Raw genomic sequence first — 17,915 nt, 5'->3', positions numbered from 1 at the left:
GCTGCTGCATCTTTTACAAAATTATTCATTTCAATTTGGGTTTCCAAATTTATAGAGAGAGTTGTGCAGAATTGAGGTGACCATAAAAATCATTTTCCAATTGAGATCTAAAGTGTGTGATCACTGGAAGCAATGCTAGGACAACAGACATAATCTGTCCTAGGGAAGGTGGGACCAATGGTCACCCTCTGCAGTCATTTCTTATGATTCGTTAAGAAAATTCCTGATTGACGTTATGTCTTCATCATTTCCCCATCTTGCCTTTTTTTCTTTAATTAGTTGGCTAGTGGTTTGTCTATTTCATTTATTTTATTCAAAGAAAAACTTTGTATTTACCAAATAATTCTAGTATTTTCCTGTTTTTTAACTCATGAAGTTTTGTTTTTGTCTTATTTGTTCCTTCTTGTGGCTTTATTTTGGTTTACTATTTTTTTTCTTCTAGATTTTGGAATTGGTAGTTAATTCATATATATTGTACTTATATATGTATGTGCATTTGCATATATATACTTACTTATATACAATATATGTATGTAATTTTCTCTCTCATTAGTGCTTTGACTGTACGTCATAGCTTCTGATGTGTAATGCTTTCATTTTTGTTATTTTAAAGAACTTCTGCAATTTTGTTTTGTATCTCCCCCATGACTTAGAAGTTAATAGTGTGTATGTACATGTGTGTGTGTGTTTATATTTCTTAAAATTACTATCATTTGCAATTAATTTCTAGTTTTATTGGAGTCAAAGAATGCTCTTTGTACCATATCCATACTTGGGAGTTTATTGAGGTTTTGTGACCTAAACTATGACCAATTTTCCTGAATGTTATATATGCATTTGAAAAGCAAATGTATTCTTTTATTGTCAGGTTTCAGAGTTTGCTTTGGATGTGGCTTTGACTCCGGCTTGCCCACCATTTTGCTCTGACCGTTGTTAACAGCTCTTGGCTCAGCTGCACTGGCGTATCTCTTGCTTTTTGCCCTGGGCTTTTCTACCATCTGAGCATCTGCAGAAGCCTGCTCAGCCATTCTGGCACATGTGCAAACCTGAAAGCATTGTGGTATTAACAAGGCACTAATATTTCCTGGGGCAACTCTGGAAGATGGGAGACTGGTGAAATATTCTCTTCCATGTCTCAGGCAGTAGATTCTGAGATACATTCATTATATGTAGTTCCTCAGATGGATACCTGGTCACTTGCTTTCTTGTAGATGTCAGTGGATTTTGGCTTTGCTATTCTGTTGCCTTGTCTTGTCTTCTTTTTTTTTTTTAATATTTATTTATTTTTGAGAGGGAGAGAGAGAGAACAAGCAGGCGAGGGCAGAGGGAGACACAGAATCTGAAGCAGGCTCCAGGCTCTGAGCTGTCAGTGCAGAGTCCAACGTGGGGCTCAAACTCACAAACCATGAAATCTTGACCTGATCCAAAGTCAGACGCTTAACCAACTGAGCCACCTAGGTGCCCCTGGTTTTATCTTTTTTTAATGGGTAATTTACAAGATTCAGAAACTACACCTCCCCTGCTGAAATTTCCCCATAGTTTGTCTTTGTAGATTTAGCATATGTTTATATCCGTAACCAATATATTACTTTTGCATACTTATGAAACCTATGTAATTATAATTATATTGTCGGTATTCTTCTGCAATTTGTTTTTTTTCTTTTTTTTAAAAAAAAGCTTTTTCAGATCCACTTGATATATGCAGTTGTGTGTATCAGTTAAGGATCAGAAAAAAAAATACCACTCTAGGTATGAAACAAAAGAAATGCAATAGAGGCATTGTTTCCATGGAGGTTCAAAGACCTGAGAAGTAGAGAATGGTGAGGGAAGCCAGCTATTAGCATCAGCACAAAGACCCTGCCACCACGGGGGCTGGAAGAACTTAAGAGGTCCTGACCTTAGAACCAGGCCATCTGGTGAGACCTAGAACCATAGCAAGAGCTGGATCCATAGAGAAAAGAGTTGTCTGGTGGGAAATGGCAGAGATGTGGCCTATGCTGGAGGAAATCCACTACAACAGAGGAAAAAAGAGGGAGAAATATCCTAGATTTCTGCTCCCTCCAACTCCCCAGCCTCCATCTTGTACATCTGATTGGCCAGGATACCCACCTAACCAGAAGTCAGTTGGCAAAGAACCCCAGAAAGTGTAGTTTGCAGTAGGGCGAGGAATAGATCTGAGAGTAAACAGGCAACAAGTAGCTATAATTCATTGTTGCATAGTAACTGAAAGAATATTCTATGGTTCATTCATCTATGCTACTACTGATGAACATTTGGATTTCAGATTTTTTTCCATAGAAGCAAAGCTCCCAGAATCATTCTTACTCGTACCTCCTGATTCATATGTGTAAGAGTTTCTCAAATATGTACTCCCGGCAATGAAATATCTGTGTGGTAGGACTCTTGTTGGACTCTTCCAAGTAATTATAGACTCTTTTTCAAAGTGGCTGTAGCAGAACACATTCTTATTAGTGGTGTTTTAGAATTATGGTTTTTCCATATCCAAGTATCACTGGATGATCCACTGTTTAAATGTTTACCAATCGGATGAGTTCGAATTTTGTATTGTGGATTTATTTTGCATTTTGTTGCTTCCCAGTGAAACTAAGTATAATTTCACATGCTGATAGGATATTTGCACTTTCTCTTGTTCATGTATTTTGCCAAGTTTTAAACTTTCTCTCCCTTTTTTATTATTGATTCGTATTAATTTTTTTTTAAAAATCTAGTTAGGATTCTAATCTATACCAAGGATATATGTAGCAAGTATCGCCAACTATTTTGTGAGGTTTTATCTATTTATATTGTCTTTTTTCGAACAGAAGTCAAATGTGAATTACTTTGATTTATGACTTTTTTGATGTGTCCTGTTTAAGAAATACTTTCCTAGAGGCCATAAGGGTAGTTTCTAATCTTGCATGCTCTGTCAGTCAGGATTGAATGCAGGAAATATAACCAAGGTATTTCAACCTGAGCGGTTTAAAAGAGGGAGTTAATGCTGATGAAATCTGGATCTCGCATCTAAATAAAATCTATGATCCAGAATAAAAAATCCATACTCACAAAGCTGTCACAACCACCGTGTCAGCCATGTCTTGACAGCTCTGAAGCCGGTAACTGAAGCCTGGAACAGAATCCAGCCACTGCGGCCATCACAACTGTCCTTCCGCCAGTGAGGCTGCCTGCTGGATTCTCCTTGGACTTGCTTAAAGCCAAAAGCAACCTAAAGCAGCAGGTAGGTGGCCTTGGCCTCATTGCCACTTTCTAAATCTCATGTGAGTGTGCCTAATTGATTAGACCTAATTGTATCCTGTTCCTTAGTGGGAAGTGGAGAATTTTTTTTTTTTTTTTTTTTTTTTTTTTGGTAAGATTTCTGTAGTACAAGGATACACATCAGAGGAAAGTGGAAATAGATTCTGCACATCAGTAAACTACATTTTCAAAAACTTCCACAATCTTGCCTTCCCATTTAAGTCCATTTAATTCATCTGATATTACACTGTCAGAAAGGAATCTTATTTTATTTTTCCATGTGGATAAGCAATTGTCCAAGTACTATTTCTTGAAAAAGTTATTCTTCGTTTATAGATCTGCAATGCTATTTCCATCGTAAATGAAGTTTCTGCATACATGTGCCTTATTTCCGGTTTCTCTATTCTATTCTATTGGTCAGTTTTTCTATCTCTGTACCAGCACCACACTATATTGATTGATATATCTTTATATATTTTTTGATATGTAGCAATATTTCCCTAATCTTGGTCTTTTTCAGAACTGTTTTAGCTCTTCTTTGATTTTTTTCTTTTCTTTTCTCTTTTTTAGCATTTTATTATGTGCATTTCCAAACAAAAACAGAGTTGAAAGCATTTTATAGGGAATATACATATACCCATTTTCCAGATTTTATCATTAACATTTTATTATACTTGCTTTATCATATAAATATCCATCTATTTATTCCTCTCTCCTTCGATCAACACATAGCATTTTTTTAAAGTTTTATTTATTTTTGAGAGACAGAGAGAGAGAGAGAGAGCAGGACAGAGGATCTGAAATGAGTTCCACACTGACAGGAGTGAGCCTGATTGTGGGGCTTGAACTCATGAACAATGAGATCATGACCTGAGCTGAAGTCATATGCTCAATTGACTGAGCCACCCAGGTGCCCCAATACATACTATTTTTGTTGCATTTCAAAATATGTTATAGACAATAACAGGCAAAACTAATGTATGATGGGAAAAAAATTAAGAGTAATGATTGTCTCTGTAGGAGGGGGAAGGGCTCACTGGGAAAGAACAGGTGGAAACTTCTGAGATTATTATGGTGTTCATTTTCTTTTTTTTTTTTTTAATTTTTTTTTAACGTTTATTTATTTTTGAGACAGAGACAAAGCATGAACAGGGGAGGGTCAGAGAGAGAGGGAGACACAGAATCCGAAACAGGCTCCAGGCTCTGAGCTGTCAGCACAGAGCCTGACGCGGGGCTCAAACTCATGGACGGTGAGATCATGACCTGAGCCGAAGTCGGACGCTTAACCGACTGAGCCACCCAGGCGCCCCACATTTTCTTGATAATAGTTTGAGTTGCACTTTTTGTCAAAAGTCATTGAATGATGTATTTAAGATTTGTGCATTTCAGATACATTTAAAGGACAACTGTAAACACATAGTAAACTCTTACCAATGGCATACACACTCCTACCTCAGCAATTAGTTCCGGGTTTTCTTTGAAGTTTACTCCTTGCCCCACATTGGACTCTTAAAAGCTCTGTGAGATACTTCATAAGCTTAGACTTCAATTACAAATTCACGTGCAGATATTATAATCTCGTCAAACCAAAACTATTGTGGGAATCCATTGATGGGCAATGGATGGGTTTGTTAATAAATGTTGTTGAGGCAAAAGCCTATCAGTCCGGATAAAAGGAAAACTAGTCTTTACCACCCATCTTACACTAACATAAATTCTAAATATATTAAAACAAGAGTATAAGTATTAAAGAAAATACAGGTAAATACTTTATAATACTTGAATGTGAAAAATCTTTCCAAGCGAACTAAAGCAGAGGCTATGAAAATTAATAGTTTATATAATATTTAAAAACTGATATAACATAAACACTCTTCAACAAGTTCAGAATTCAAAATCAATTTGCAACACGTGTGTCCAGGAATGAGTCTCCTTATGTATAAAGAGTTCTAACGTATCAAAGAGAAAAAGACATCTTTCCCCTCTTGAAAATCTGGGTATACAAATGGACAATGGCTAGGTCACATATGAAAAAAGAACTCTGACCCATAACCTTTGCAGTAATCAGCCCCAAATGGCCGTGACTTGGTAATTACTGTCACTTTCCCTAATTTTTGCCCAGCTCCAACTCAGGGTCAAATATGTTCCCCAAACCAATCATATGGATGGCTCACTTGCACTTAATTCATTTCCAGCTTCACCATGCCAACAACTCCCACCCAGAGCATAGTTGAAGACTTCCCTTTATTTCACAATAAAGCTTTCCCCCTTCCCCGTCTGCCCTTGAATCACTGCCAAACACAAGCGATGGTGGCCGACTGCCTTCTTATAGGAGGCTCTGAAATGAATAGTCTTTGCTTGCTCTCATTTGAAAGCTCTTCATTTATTTCCACACTCCCAAACATGTACAAAGAATATGAATAGGCTATTAAAAACCAAAACAGAAAAAAACAGAAAAGAAGAAAAGGAAAAAAAGAGTCAAAAGTATATGCAAATCTGTTTGATTTCCATAATATTCAGATAAATGCAAACCGAACTCACATGCCCGGTTGACAGAGTTAAATAAATGATAGTGACTTATTATGAAAAGAGTATGGAGGAAGAGTAATTGTTGGGGGGTCTATGTGGAGAAAGGGATACTTTGGCCACATGTATCTAAAGCTTTAAAAATGTTAATATTTTGGCCCTGAAATTCCACTCTTATTAATTTAACCTACCAAAACTGTCTGTTCTGTGTAAAAAGATATCTATTTCATTGTTAATAAGAAGGAAATATGAGAAGCTAGCTGTATATCAATGGAAGGCATTAGTGTCATGAGCACACTACAAAGGCAAACACACGAGTTGTGTCTTTCTACAATGTCAGCTTTACTCAGTCATAAAGCAAGGTTAACATAATTATAAAGCAGGTTCAGGATCCCAAACTCAATGACATTTCACCATGTGATTGACTTGGCTTCTTACACAGCGCACAAAACAGAACACAAGACAAGTCACATAACAAACAAGATTAACACAGAAGGTAGGAAGTTAACGAATCAAACTCGAAGTCAGTCTGTGGGCACACAGTTGAGATAAAGCCTCAGTCTGGTTGGGGTCAGCTCTCAGCACTTGCTATTTATTAAGTTCAAGCAGGCAAGGACCTCAGTTCTGTTCAGAGATGCATCAGGCAGCTGCCTTTTTGAAGTGGTCAGACATAGAGGGGACTATGTCTGAAGAGTCTGACAGTTTGCTGCAAAAATCCTTCCTTTTTAAAAAAGGGATTTGGCCCTTTGGGCTTCTGCAGACCTCCTCTGCTTCTGCTTGTTTTCAGTTCTGGGGTGTCGTCAGCTAGTGCTAGGCTCAGTGATATCTGGTAGCCATAGTACCCTTAACTGCTTGCATCATTGCTTGACACGGGCCCCTTCTTGACATGAGTGACTCCATCTTGTTCTCTATAAGCGGTATTGGAAAATGATTTGTAATTGCAATGTTCATGTTTGCAATTGTGTTTTGAAAGATCACACAATGTACTTTCTCATCTTGTTAAAATATATCTCCCTCCTCCTTTCCACCCAGCATTTTTTTACATTAATCTTTGGCCATGAATCAGAATTTTTGCCCCAGTAGAGGGAACTGATAATGCCTAGAACAAAAAGTAATAGCTCAGCTTTGAACATTTTGAAGTCCCCATCAAGATAAAAATTATAAAAACAGGGCTTTAGGAAAGAAGAGAAAAATATTAATTTTCTAGAAAATTCCCAGACTAGATTTTCACAAATTGAATCAATCCTTGGAGCATGAAATAGTGGGAGTTATGATACAAAGAACACTCCTATCACACATGTACAAAATTCCTCGTGGGGTTAGGGGTGGAAGAAGCTAGGAAAGAAATAAGAGGGGAAAAATAATTTAGTTTTAGTGTGGTTTTGTGCCCCACTTCTGGTTAGATCCCTGTTAGATCTCTGTGATTCCCTGATAGAGGTTTTGGAATCTCAGAGCTCAGGGGACTTACAGCTTGCTTCCCATTTGAGCTTCTGGTTGACTCACGACCATAGTTTTATATATCCTATGACTATATTGAGTGGGCACCACAGAAATGTCAGCATGGTAGTCTGAGATGGACAGAGGGTCTAAGACAGGGTCCCATGATTTCCCTCCATCTAGGCATGATGCTGAAGACAGTCAGACATTCTTGTGTGCCCCAGTTTGGTGATGAGGTGGTGATGGTGTAGAGTAGGGAAGTGGTGTAGAGCAGGTCCAGAGCCAGTGGACCTGTGAGGCTATCATCATGGCACAAGGCATCGAGTGACCAGTGAAACACAATTGGGCTTGTGGCCGAGGTGCTAAGATAGTCTCACAGCAGTTGATACACAGGGCCTGAGCTCAAACTTCTAAAGTTTCTCACAAGTCTACTTTAAAACATTGCTTCATCTCTCTAGAGTCCAAGTAATAATAAGACCAAAGTTATCAGAGAGATTAGGGCAAAACAAAGTTCACAGGGAAATGTGTAGGATCATAAAGGAGAGAAACTGGAGGAAAATTGCACTGAAAGCAGGGGCAGGTTTAGAACTCATAAACAGGCTCTAAAATGGTTATAATCACCAGTGTATGGGTGTAGCTTAATTTTATGGAGAAGTGGGCATGTGGTATATGGATGTTTGGAGCTGGCTGAAACACAAGGTGTCAAATCACTCATAATTTCAAGGTTGATTGGCTCTTGACATAGAAATATCTGGGTCAACTGGAGAGATGCCTTGGGACCTGTCACGGGATGGGAGGAGGGCTGGAGGAGTCCCAGGTGAGAGTCAGACATTCCAAGGTTGAACATAGTATTCTGCTAAGCAAACCTCCTTTAGGAGATAAATGGAAAACTTGAAAGGCGGAGGTGGGGCTGGAGAAAAGAAGGGGTATTTTGTGTTCTTTCATTTTTAAATTACATTTGATAATCAAAATGTCTGTAGGCAGCAATTTAACCATGGGGAGAGTGCCCACTGAAAATTGTGTTGAATAGCAGACCTCAAATCTCATTACATGAGTAATGGTCTAACAAAGCCTGCCTAGTCTTTGCCACCCACTTGAGCTTGTACACTGCAAATAACCCCTTAGGCAAGAAGAGGAATCTAATGCAAATGTTGTTTTCTACAGATGCCTTATTGTTCCTTTTCCAAACATAACCCCGAAGACTGTAGTTTGTTTGTGATGTAGGGAAATCATTTGGCTGCGGTGAAGTAGGAAATTGGTGTGGAAAGAGTTGTCATAGCCACATGAAGTGGCCTATGTTTTACCGTGACAGTGCTGTTTGGAGTGAAAAGCAGGTTTTGATACTAAATTGGAATGTTACCTTTTTTTTTTTATAAGGACTAATTATATAAAAGGAGTCTAAATTTTTTCATTATTAATAGATTGTTCTCTTGTGACCGGTGACGTACAACCTGTTTGAGGTACTAAAGGTTAACAGAGGGTCAAATATTTTGGCTAGTGTCTTTTTCTGGGATCACTCATGAGAACTGTCCTGCTAAATATAAAGTGACCTTGTTTTTTTGTTTATGATGAAAAGAAGAGAAGCACAGGAAAGAAAAGATAAGGAAAAGAAAGGGAAAGGAAAGAAAAAAAAAATCTATTACATTTCTAAGTGTTGCGCAAACTGCCATAATAGGTCTTGGCTGGCCTCCCTGTTTTCTTTTATATTCCTTGAGTCACTTACCCACAAAGTAGCCCGACTAATCTTAATATGCATCCCCTCCTGTCACTATCCTACTTCAAACCCTCCGATGGCTTCTTATCATACTCAGAATAAAATCTGAGTTTCCCATTAAGGCTTAATAGACTCTATCTGACCTGGTCTCTATTTGCTTCTCATTTCCCAACTAGCTCCAGCCTTACTTTCTCTCTGTTCCTTAAATAGACCAAATTTATTCCCAGCTCTCATGGCCATGCTCGCTGTTCCCTCCCTGGAAACACTCTGCCTCAGGTGTTTGCATAATTGCCTTATTATTTTTTAACACTTCATTGAGATATAGTTTACACTCAAGTGGACAATATAATGGCTCTTATTATATTTACAGAATTGTGCAACCATCACCCATGATCTAATTTCAGAATACTTTCATGGCCTCCAAAAGAAACCTTGTACCCATTGACAGTCACTTCCGTTACCTGCCTCATTCTCCAGCCCTAGAGAACTAATAATCTAAGTTCTGCCTCTGCAGATTTGATTATTCTGGACATTTTACATAAATGGATTCATAAAGCATATGGTCTCTTGTGGCTGGCTTCTCTCACTTAGTATGTTTTCGAGGTTCACTTATGTTGCATGTTGCAGCATGCATTATTAGTACTTCATTCTTTTTTTGTTGCTGAAGAGTTTCCCCTTGTATGGACGTACCACATTTTGTCTATCCATTCATCAGTCGATAGAAGCTTGTGCTGTTTTTACTTTTTGGCTCTTATGAACAGTGCTTCTGTGAACATTCATGCCCAAGCCTTTGTGTGGACATACAGTTTCATTTCCTTGGGTACACAGAAGTAGAATTGCTGGGTCAAACGGTAATTCTTTGTTTAGCATTTTGAACAATCGTTCTCCATTGTGGCTGTGCCATTTTACATTTCCACAAGCAATGTAAGAGAGCTCCAGTTTCTGTGCAACCTTGCCAACATTTGTTATCTGATTTGTTTTATTCCATTATTCTGGTCTGTACCCCAATGACAGAGCCGGTCCATCTTGGTGACCAGTACAATGTAACCTCTACAGTCACCATCATGTTGTTGTATTTATGGATTACATAAAAGCACTTACCATTATTGGAAATTTTGTTGTTTTTGTTGACTTGACTCTTGTTTATTTATCTCTGCCTTTACCCATTAGAATGTAAACCACGGAAAAGAAAAGATCTTGTCTGTCTTGTTTTGTATGTTTGAGACTCTACTATGGTGCCTGGTATATAATATGCACCAAATAGCTATTTATTGAATAAACCAACTATCTAAATTAGTAAAGCAACATATAATTATCAAAGCAAGTTTGGAAGAATTTCCTTCTATATTCCTTCAATATACATTGAGACAGGACAGAGTCCGCCTTTGACATAATCTGTGGAATGTCACAAGGGTTGTTTCATAAATGTATGTTTAATGTTATAAAAAAAACTGCTACACTGTTTTCAAAGCAGCTGCAGCAGTTTGCATTCCCACCAGGAATGTAGGAGACTTCCAGTTGCTCCACATCCTTGCTAGCATTGGGTCTTGGCAATTTATAATCAGTATCATTTTTATGGTTATTAGCATGATTCTTTTTTTTTTAAAGCTTATTTATTTATTTTGAGAGAGAGACTGTGTGCATGCGAGCAGGGGAGGGGCAGAGAGAGAGAAGGAGGGAGAGATTCCCAAGCAGGCTCTGTGCTGTTCCTGCAGAGTCTGACATGGTGTTCGATCCCATGAACCATGAGATAATGACCTGGGCCAGAATCAGGAGTTGGACACCAGGGAGCCTGGGTGGCTCAGTCAGGTTAAGCTTCTGACTCTTGATTTTGGCTCAGGTCATGATCTCACAATTCTTGGGATGAAGCCTTGCATTTCTTGGGATTCTCTCTCTGCCTCCCTCTCTGCCCCTCCCCTGCTTGCTTGCTCTCTCCCTCTCACAAAGTAAATAAAATAAACTTAAAAAAAAAAAAAAAAAGAGTCAGATGCTTAACTAACTGAGCCACCCAGGTGCCCCTAATATCATTCTAACAGATGTGTTCTGGTATGTTGTTGTGTTTTTTTGTTATTTTTTTAATTGTGGTTTTAATTTGCCTTTTTAAGTGGCTAATAATTTGTGTGTCTTGTCATGTGCTTATTTGCCATCTATATGTTATTTACTTGAAGTATTTGTCTGAATCTTATGTGGGTTTTTTTTTCCCCATTTGGGCTCTTTTCTTATTATTGAGTCATGGCAGTACTTTACATATTCTGAATGCCAGTTCTTTATTTGATATGTATTTTCTAAGTATTTTCTCCCCACCTACAGCGTATCTTTTCATTTTCTTTCTTCTTTTTAAAATTTATTTATTTATATTTTTTTCAATTTGGTTTAGTTGTACATTGGTATTATTCTCTCTCTCTTTTTAAAAATCAACTTTCAGGGGCGCCTGGGTGGCTCAGTCGGTTAAGCGTCCGACTTCGGCTCAGGTCAGGATCTCACGGTCCGTGAGTTAGAGCCCTGCATCGGGCTCTGGGCTGATGGCTCAGAGCCTGGAGCCTGCTTCCGATTCTGTGTCTCCCTCTCTCTCTGCCCCTCCCCCGTTCATGCTCTGTCTCTCTCTGTCTCAAAAATAAATAAACATTAAAAAAAATAAAAAAAAATAAAAAAAAAAAAGGGTGCCTGGGTGGCTCAGCCGGTTAAGCGTCTGACTTCAGCCCGGGTCACGATCTCGCGGTCCGTGAGTTCGAGCCCCGCATCGGGCTCTGGGCTGATGGCTCGGAGCCTGGAGCCTGCTTCCGATTCTGTGTCTCCCTCTCTCTCTGACCCTCCCCCGTTCATGCTCTGTCTCTGTCTCAAAAATAAATAAAAACGTTAAAAAAAAATAAAAATCAACTTTTGTTTCTAGGAACATTTCGATTTACAGAAAAATTGTGAAGATGGTACAGACGGTTCCTTCCTATGTGTTTGAACCCAGTTTCCTCTATTATTAACAGCTTACATTATTAGCACAGTGCATTTCTTACAATGAAAAAACCAATGTTGATACGTTATTACCAACTGAAATCTATACTTTATTCCAGACTTTATTCAGAAGTCTGTATTTTAGGGGCACCTGGGTGGCTCAGTCAGTTAAGCTTCTGACCCTGACTCAGGTCATGATCTTGTAGTCTGTGAGTTCGAGTCCCGCATCGGACTCTGTGCTGACTACCCTCTCTCTCTCTATCTCTCTCTCTCTCTCTCTCTCAGGATTAAATAAACATTAACAAAAAAAGAAGTCTATATATTTTTTTTGCTCAGTGTTCACCTGTTGTTCCCTTGTCCTTTCCAGCATCCCATTCAGTATACCACATTATAGGTAGTCTCCATCTTTCCATAAGCTCCTCTTGGCTGTGACAGTTTCTCAGACTTCCTTTGTTTTGATGTCCTTGACAGTTTTGAGAAACACTGGTCAGATGTTTTGTAGAATTTCTCTAAATGCATTTTTCTGATGTTTTCCTCATGACTGGGCTGGGGTTATGTGTTCTTGGAAGGAATTGCCTGGGTCCCGTACTAGATTTTTATTATATGAAAATTTCTGGGTGTTTTTTTCTAGGCAACAGTAGCTTTTGTAATGGGCAGTCATATTCAAGAATCACCAGCTAGATGTTTTACCATAATCTGAAAAACCGACATAGACATGAGGTCCTAAAGATAAAGGAAACCTGTCCCTACTATAGTCTGCTTCAAAGCAGGCCCTTGGAAGAAAGTGCTTCTACAGTCATGGAGATTCAAAAACATTTTTTAACATGTTTACTCATTTTTGAGAGAGAGAGTGCACGTGAGCAGGGGAGGGGCAGAGACAGATAGGGAGACACAGAATCCAAAGCAGGCTCCAAGCTCTGAGCTGTCAGCACAGAGCTCCACGCAGGGAGGGCTTGAACCCACAGACCACAAGATCATGACCTGAGCTGAAGTCTGATGCTTAACTGACTTAGCCACCCAGGTGCCCCTACAAAGATGGGAACTCAGATAGCAAGTTCCATGTGCTGGAGAAGTAAGGGAGCAGAGGAGAAATCTCTGAGGTAGAGACTATAATATGCAGTTAGGTTTGTTACATTGCAACCAAGAGGAAAGTCCTCCAACTTAAAAGAAGATGTAACCCTGAAGCAAAAGTTAGAACACTGTAATTTGGGTTGCATTCATTTTATTAAAGACTTAACGTGTGTCCTAATATTTTTTTCTAAACTTCTCCACTATCTGGTGAAAATGATGATCCCAGGCTCAGAAACCTCACTGTTGATGGGGAATTTTTGAAAGGTATAAACAAGGAAGTGACACGGACAGATTATTAGCTGTATGTGTTTTCTTCCCCAAACGAAAAATTCCTTGGTGGATTAGACTGTGCCTTATTTGTGTATATCCAATATTTATTAGTTAATTAATCTTCTTGTCCATGTACGCATCAAATTCTTTTACGAACGTATTATGTGTCAGGCAGTGTTTTAGGCCTGCAGATAAAATACGGAAAGGCAACAGACAAGTCTCTTCCCCAGGAAGCTTATATTCTAGGAAGGGAGACAGCCACTGAGCAAATAAATGAAGCAATAAAAATCCAGATAATAAATGCATGAAGAAAACAAAGTAGGCTAAATGTATAGAGAATATATGGAGGTATGTGCAGGAATAAGCCCTATTTTGGGTAGGGCTGTGAAGGGAAGCCTTTGTGAAAAAGTGGTATTTGAACGGAGAACCGAATGAGAAAGTACCACCTGTGTGAATGTCTGGGGAAAGTGGAATAGCAAATACAAAAAAGAAACAGCAAAGGAAATCCCTCCGAAGTGAGAATGGCCTCAATTTGTTCAGCAATTGGCAAGAAGGTCCATGAAGTTGGATCATAGAGAGAAAGGGAGAGAGTGGCATGAAATGAAGGCATAGGAGTGTGCAGGGCTGGGTCGTGCAGAGCCTTGTAGATCTGGGTGAGGAGTTGGGATTTAATTATACATGTACTGAAAAGCCACTGGGGACTCCTGTGCAGAGGAGCAGCGTGCCCGATTTGTTTTTAAGAGACCACTCTGGCTGTTGGGTGGCAAGTGGATAGCTTCAAGAAAGAATTGAATATTATTATGACGCTCTGTTATGGGCATAAACGTCATGGTTACGTGAGGTCGATTGAGTGTTCCAAGAGCACAGAATGGAAAAACATTCCATTCAGCCATATCTCTGGGATACCATCATGATCCGAAAGGACTCAGTTAATCTCTTTGAAGGGAACAGTTCCTTTGAGACGCAATTCCTGTTGGGTGATGTCCCATGTTGTTGGCAAGAGTCTGTAAAACACCTTTCCTTCAAACCATCTCAGACATGGTAGTCCAGGAGGACTCAGCTACTGCATCTTAATTGCTGTCATCATAAACAGTTGCATCTGGTTGCTGGAGTGACAGACACTAGAGTCCGTGTTCCATACCTGTGGTAACTGGAACATCATTTTCTATTATGTTCTATTTTGTGCTGACAGACAAATGATTAATTAGCACAATCAGCATCTCTCCTTGAAAATGGCCATGGATCAGTGTGTTCCTCTCCATCATGTAATTGAATCAGAGCCCACACACCTGTTTCCACTTCTTTTAAACAAACACCTGCCCAGTAACCAACACAAAGCAATAGTAAATCTCAACCTGCCTTGTGCATAAGTACATCTTTCAGCTTGACCTAATCAATGCTGAAAGCTATGAAAACACGGGTCCCAGAGAAGACTGCTGCCTGATCCTCACATGTAATCAGAGTGTTGGCAGCTCTGGCCCCATTCAGGCTGCATGACAGGGCTGGCCATGGCTATACTGCAGACTGACTCAGAGTTTGGCTCTGGGGTCAGACCGGCCAGGAATTGCACTTGGTTTTCCAGTTGTGTGACATTGAGCGATTCACCTAACCCCATAAGTCTCTGTTTCCTCCTCTATAAACTTGGGATAATGACCCTTACGACAAACGTTTGTTGTTTTCCTACATGTAAAAGGTTCAAGACAGTACTCACCACATAGTAAGCAAGTGTTAGCATTGTTTACCATGACAAAGGGATATTAGAAACAATTAGATTGGCAAATTTCGGTTCTGGTTAAGATGAAGAAACTGCATGCCACCCTATCGTTTCCCCTGATTACAACCCAAAGTCCTGAACAGAATACATGAAACAACTATCTGAAGACTCTGAAAAATATAGAATAGCAAGCCAACAGGGGAGGAGAATAAAAAACTCAAAGGACACACCTTTCGAGAAGAGTCTCTGCTTCTTCTTTCCTCCCGTATTTGCTGGCATAGATTCCACGGCAGCCTGAATCTTGCAGCTGCGCAGTCAGGGCGAGCAGAAGATGCTGCAAGAAAAATTCTCTCTTGGGCCAGAAGGCTGGGAAAGGAGTCCCTGGGAAAGAGAGAGGTTTACCTCCTCAATCCCTACTTCGGGTGTGCCTGAGTAATGTAGTGGCATATCTGTGGCAGTGGCAATAGCAGCAACAGTGGAGACGGCATAGGGGTAGCAGCCACAGCAACAGGTGGTTCGAAGGCTCTTTCCTCTTGCTACTTGGCTCCGAGGTAGACCTAGTTTCAGGAAGTTCATTATAGTGCATGGATGCTAAAACCATGGCTCTCCATGAAAAAGGGCTCCTAGGAGTCAGAGAATGTGGGGGATTCACAGAAAAGAGGTCGCTGGAGAAAGGGATCCTTTAAGTCTGCAAAGTCTTGGGCTCATCACGAGCCATGCACGCATAGAACTTGACCATAAGCAACACAGCAAACACTCCGAGAACTGACCTACAGTGTAGACCGCCATCCAGGTTTCAGACTGAGCCCTGGATGGTGCATGCACAGGGGAGGCCAGATAATACAGAAAGTTTGTCAATACTAAATTGATATTGGAGCCACAGCATGCGGGTGGGTCAGGACTGTGGTCTGAACTTAACTAGGTTGCAAACAAACAAACAAACAAAAAACAACACTCCCCAGAAAAATTTTAACCCAGAGTTAAGCCCAGAACCCAGAGTTTCATGGACATAATATGAAAATGCCTGGGATACATTCCGGAATTACTTGACATACAAAGAATCAGGGAAATGTTAGTAACCTTCAAGAGAAAACATATTCAACAAACACAAAGTCCAAGATGACCCAGATGTAGTAATAATCGGACACAGACTTTAAGAACCTCTTACAATGATGTGCATGAAGTAAGTGTGAACACTCCTGGAAAGACAGAAATTCTCAGCCAAAACATAGGAGGTGTATCAGGAACCAAATGGGAATTTTGAACTGAAAGATACTATAACAGAAGTAGAAAGTCCACTGTAGCACCACAAAAGCAGGATGGAGATGAGTAAGAAAAGAATCAATAATGGGACACCTGAGTGGCTCAGTTGGTTAACCATCTGACTCTTGATTTTGGCTCAGGTCATGATCTCATGGGTCATAAGTTTGAGCCCTGCATTGGGCTCTGCTCTGACAGTGCAGAGCCTGCTTGGGATTCTGTCTTTCTCTTTCTCTCTGTCCCTTTCCTGCTCTGTTTCTCTCTCAAAATAAATAAATAAGCTTAAAAAATACTTAAAAAAAAAAGAATCCATAAACTTTATGGTAGATCAGTAAAAATTATCCAATCTGAAAAACACAGAAGAAAAAAAAAGTTTGATAAAATATGCACAGAGCCTCAAAGAGCTGTGGGACAGTATCAAAGCTTCTTTTTTTTTAATATGAAATTTATTGTCAAATTGGTTTCCATATAACACTCAGTGCTCATCCCAACAGGTGCCCTCCTCAATGCCCATCACCCACCCTCCCTCTCCCTCCCAATCCCCATCAAACCTCAGTTTATTCTCAGTTTTTAAGAGTCTCTTATAGTTTGGCTCCCTCCCTCTCTAACTTTTTTTTTTCCCCTTCCTCTCCCCCATGGTCTTCTGTTAAGTTTCTCAGGATCCACATAAGAGTGAAAACATATGGTATCTGTCTTTCTCTGTATGACTTATTTCACTTAGCATAACACTCTCCAGTTCCATCCATGTTGCTACAAAAGGCCAGATTTCATTCTTTCTCATTGCCACATAGTATTCTATTGTGCATAGAAACCACAGTTTCAAAGCTTCTTATTTTGATGTTGTTGCAATCCTGGAAGGTGAGGAGAAAGAAATGGTGCAGAAATATATTTGATGACATAATGGCTGAAAAACTTCCAGATTTGAAAAAGGACATGTATTTGCAGATGAAAGAAGTTCAGCAAACCTCACATAGGAAAAATTTGAAGAAAGCCGTTCTCTGACTCATCATAATCAAAGAACAGAGAAAACAAAGCCAAAAATCTTAAAAAAGGCCAGATAAAAACAACACGTTACACATAAGGAATCAGTGATTCAAACGAGGGAAACTCTCTTATCAGAAACCATGGAGGCAAAGCAAAAACAAAAAAAGAAAACAGTGGAATAACATTTTAAAGCGTCATAAGAAAAATACCATCAGTGCTGATTTCCAAGCCCTCTGAAAATATCACTCAGGATTTTTTTCACCAAATGCCCCTATCATGTTCCAGGTATAGTGCTCTGTACAAACAATTTTACAAAATAAGGACTCAATACCCCTCTTCAAGAAACTTACTCTGGGGGGGGGGGGGGAGGGGTGGTGGCGGCCTGGGTGGCTCAGTCAGTTAAGCGTCTGACTTCGGCTCAGGTCATGATCATTGTGGTTTGTGAGTCTGTCATTGGACTCTGTGATGACAGCTTGGAGCCTGGAGCCTACTTCAGATTCTGTGTTTCCCTCTCTCTCTGTCCCTCCCCTGCTTGCACTCTGTCTCTCTTAAAAATAAATAAACATTAAAAAAAAATTTTTTTTTTAAGAAACTTACTCTGAAGTCCAGGGGAAGGTGGGAATGTGAACAATTAAGTGCCATGTAGACTTTAGGTAAGGATAGAGTCCATGTGGGGTACCTATTATGTGGATACTTATTATGTTTCTTAATTCTTCTAAACTACACACTTGTAAAATAGCC

This window comes from Panthera leo, chromosome A2 (genome assembly GCF_018350215.1).
Source record: "Panthera leo isolate Ple1 chromosome A2, P.leo_Ple1_pat1.1, whole genome shotgun sequence".
Taxonomy (NCBI): Eukaryota; Metazoa; Chordata; class Mammalia; order Carnivora; family Felidae; genus Panthera; species Panthera leo.
This window is presented reverse-complemented; position numbering follows the sequence as displayed.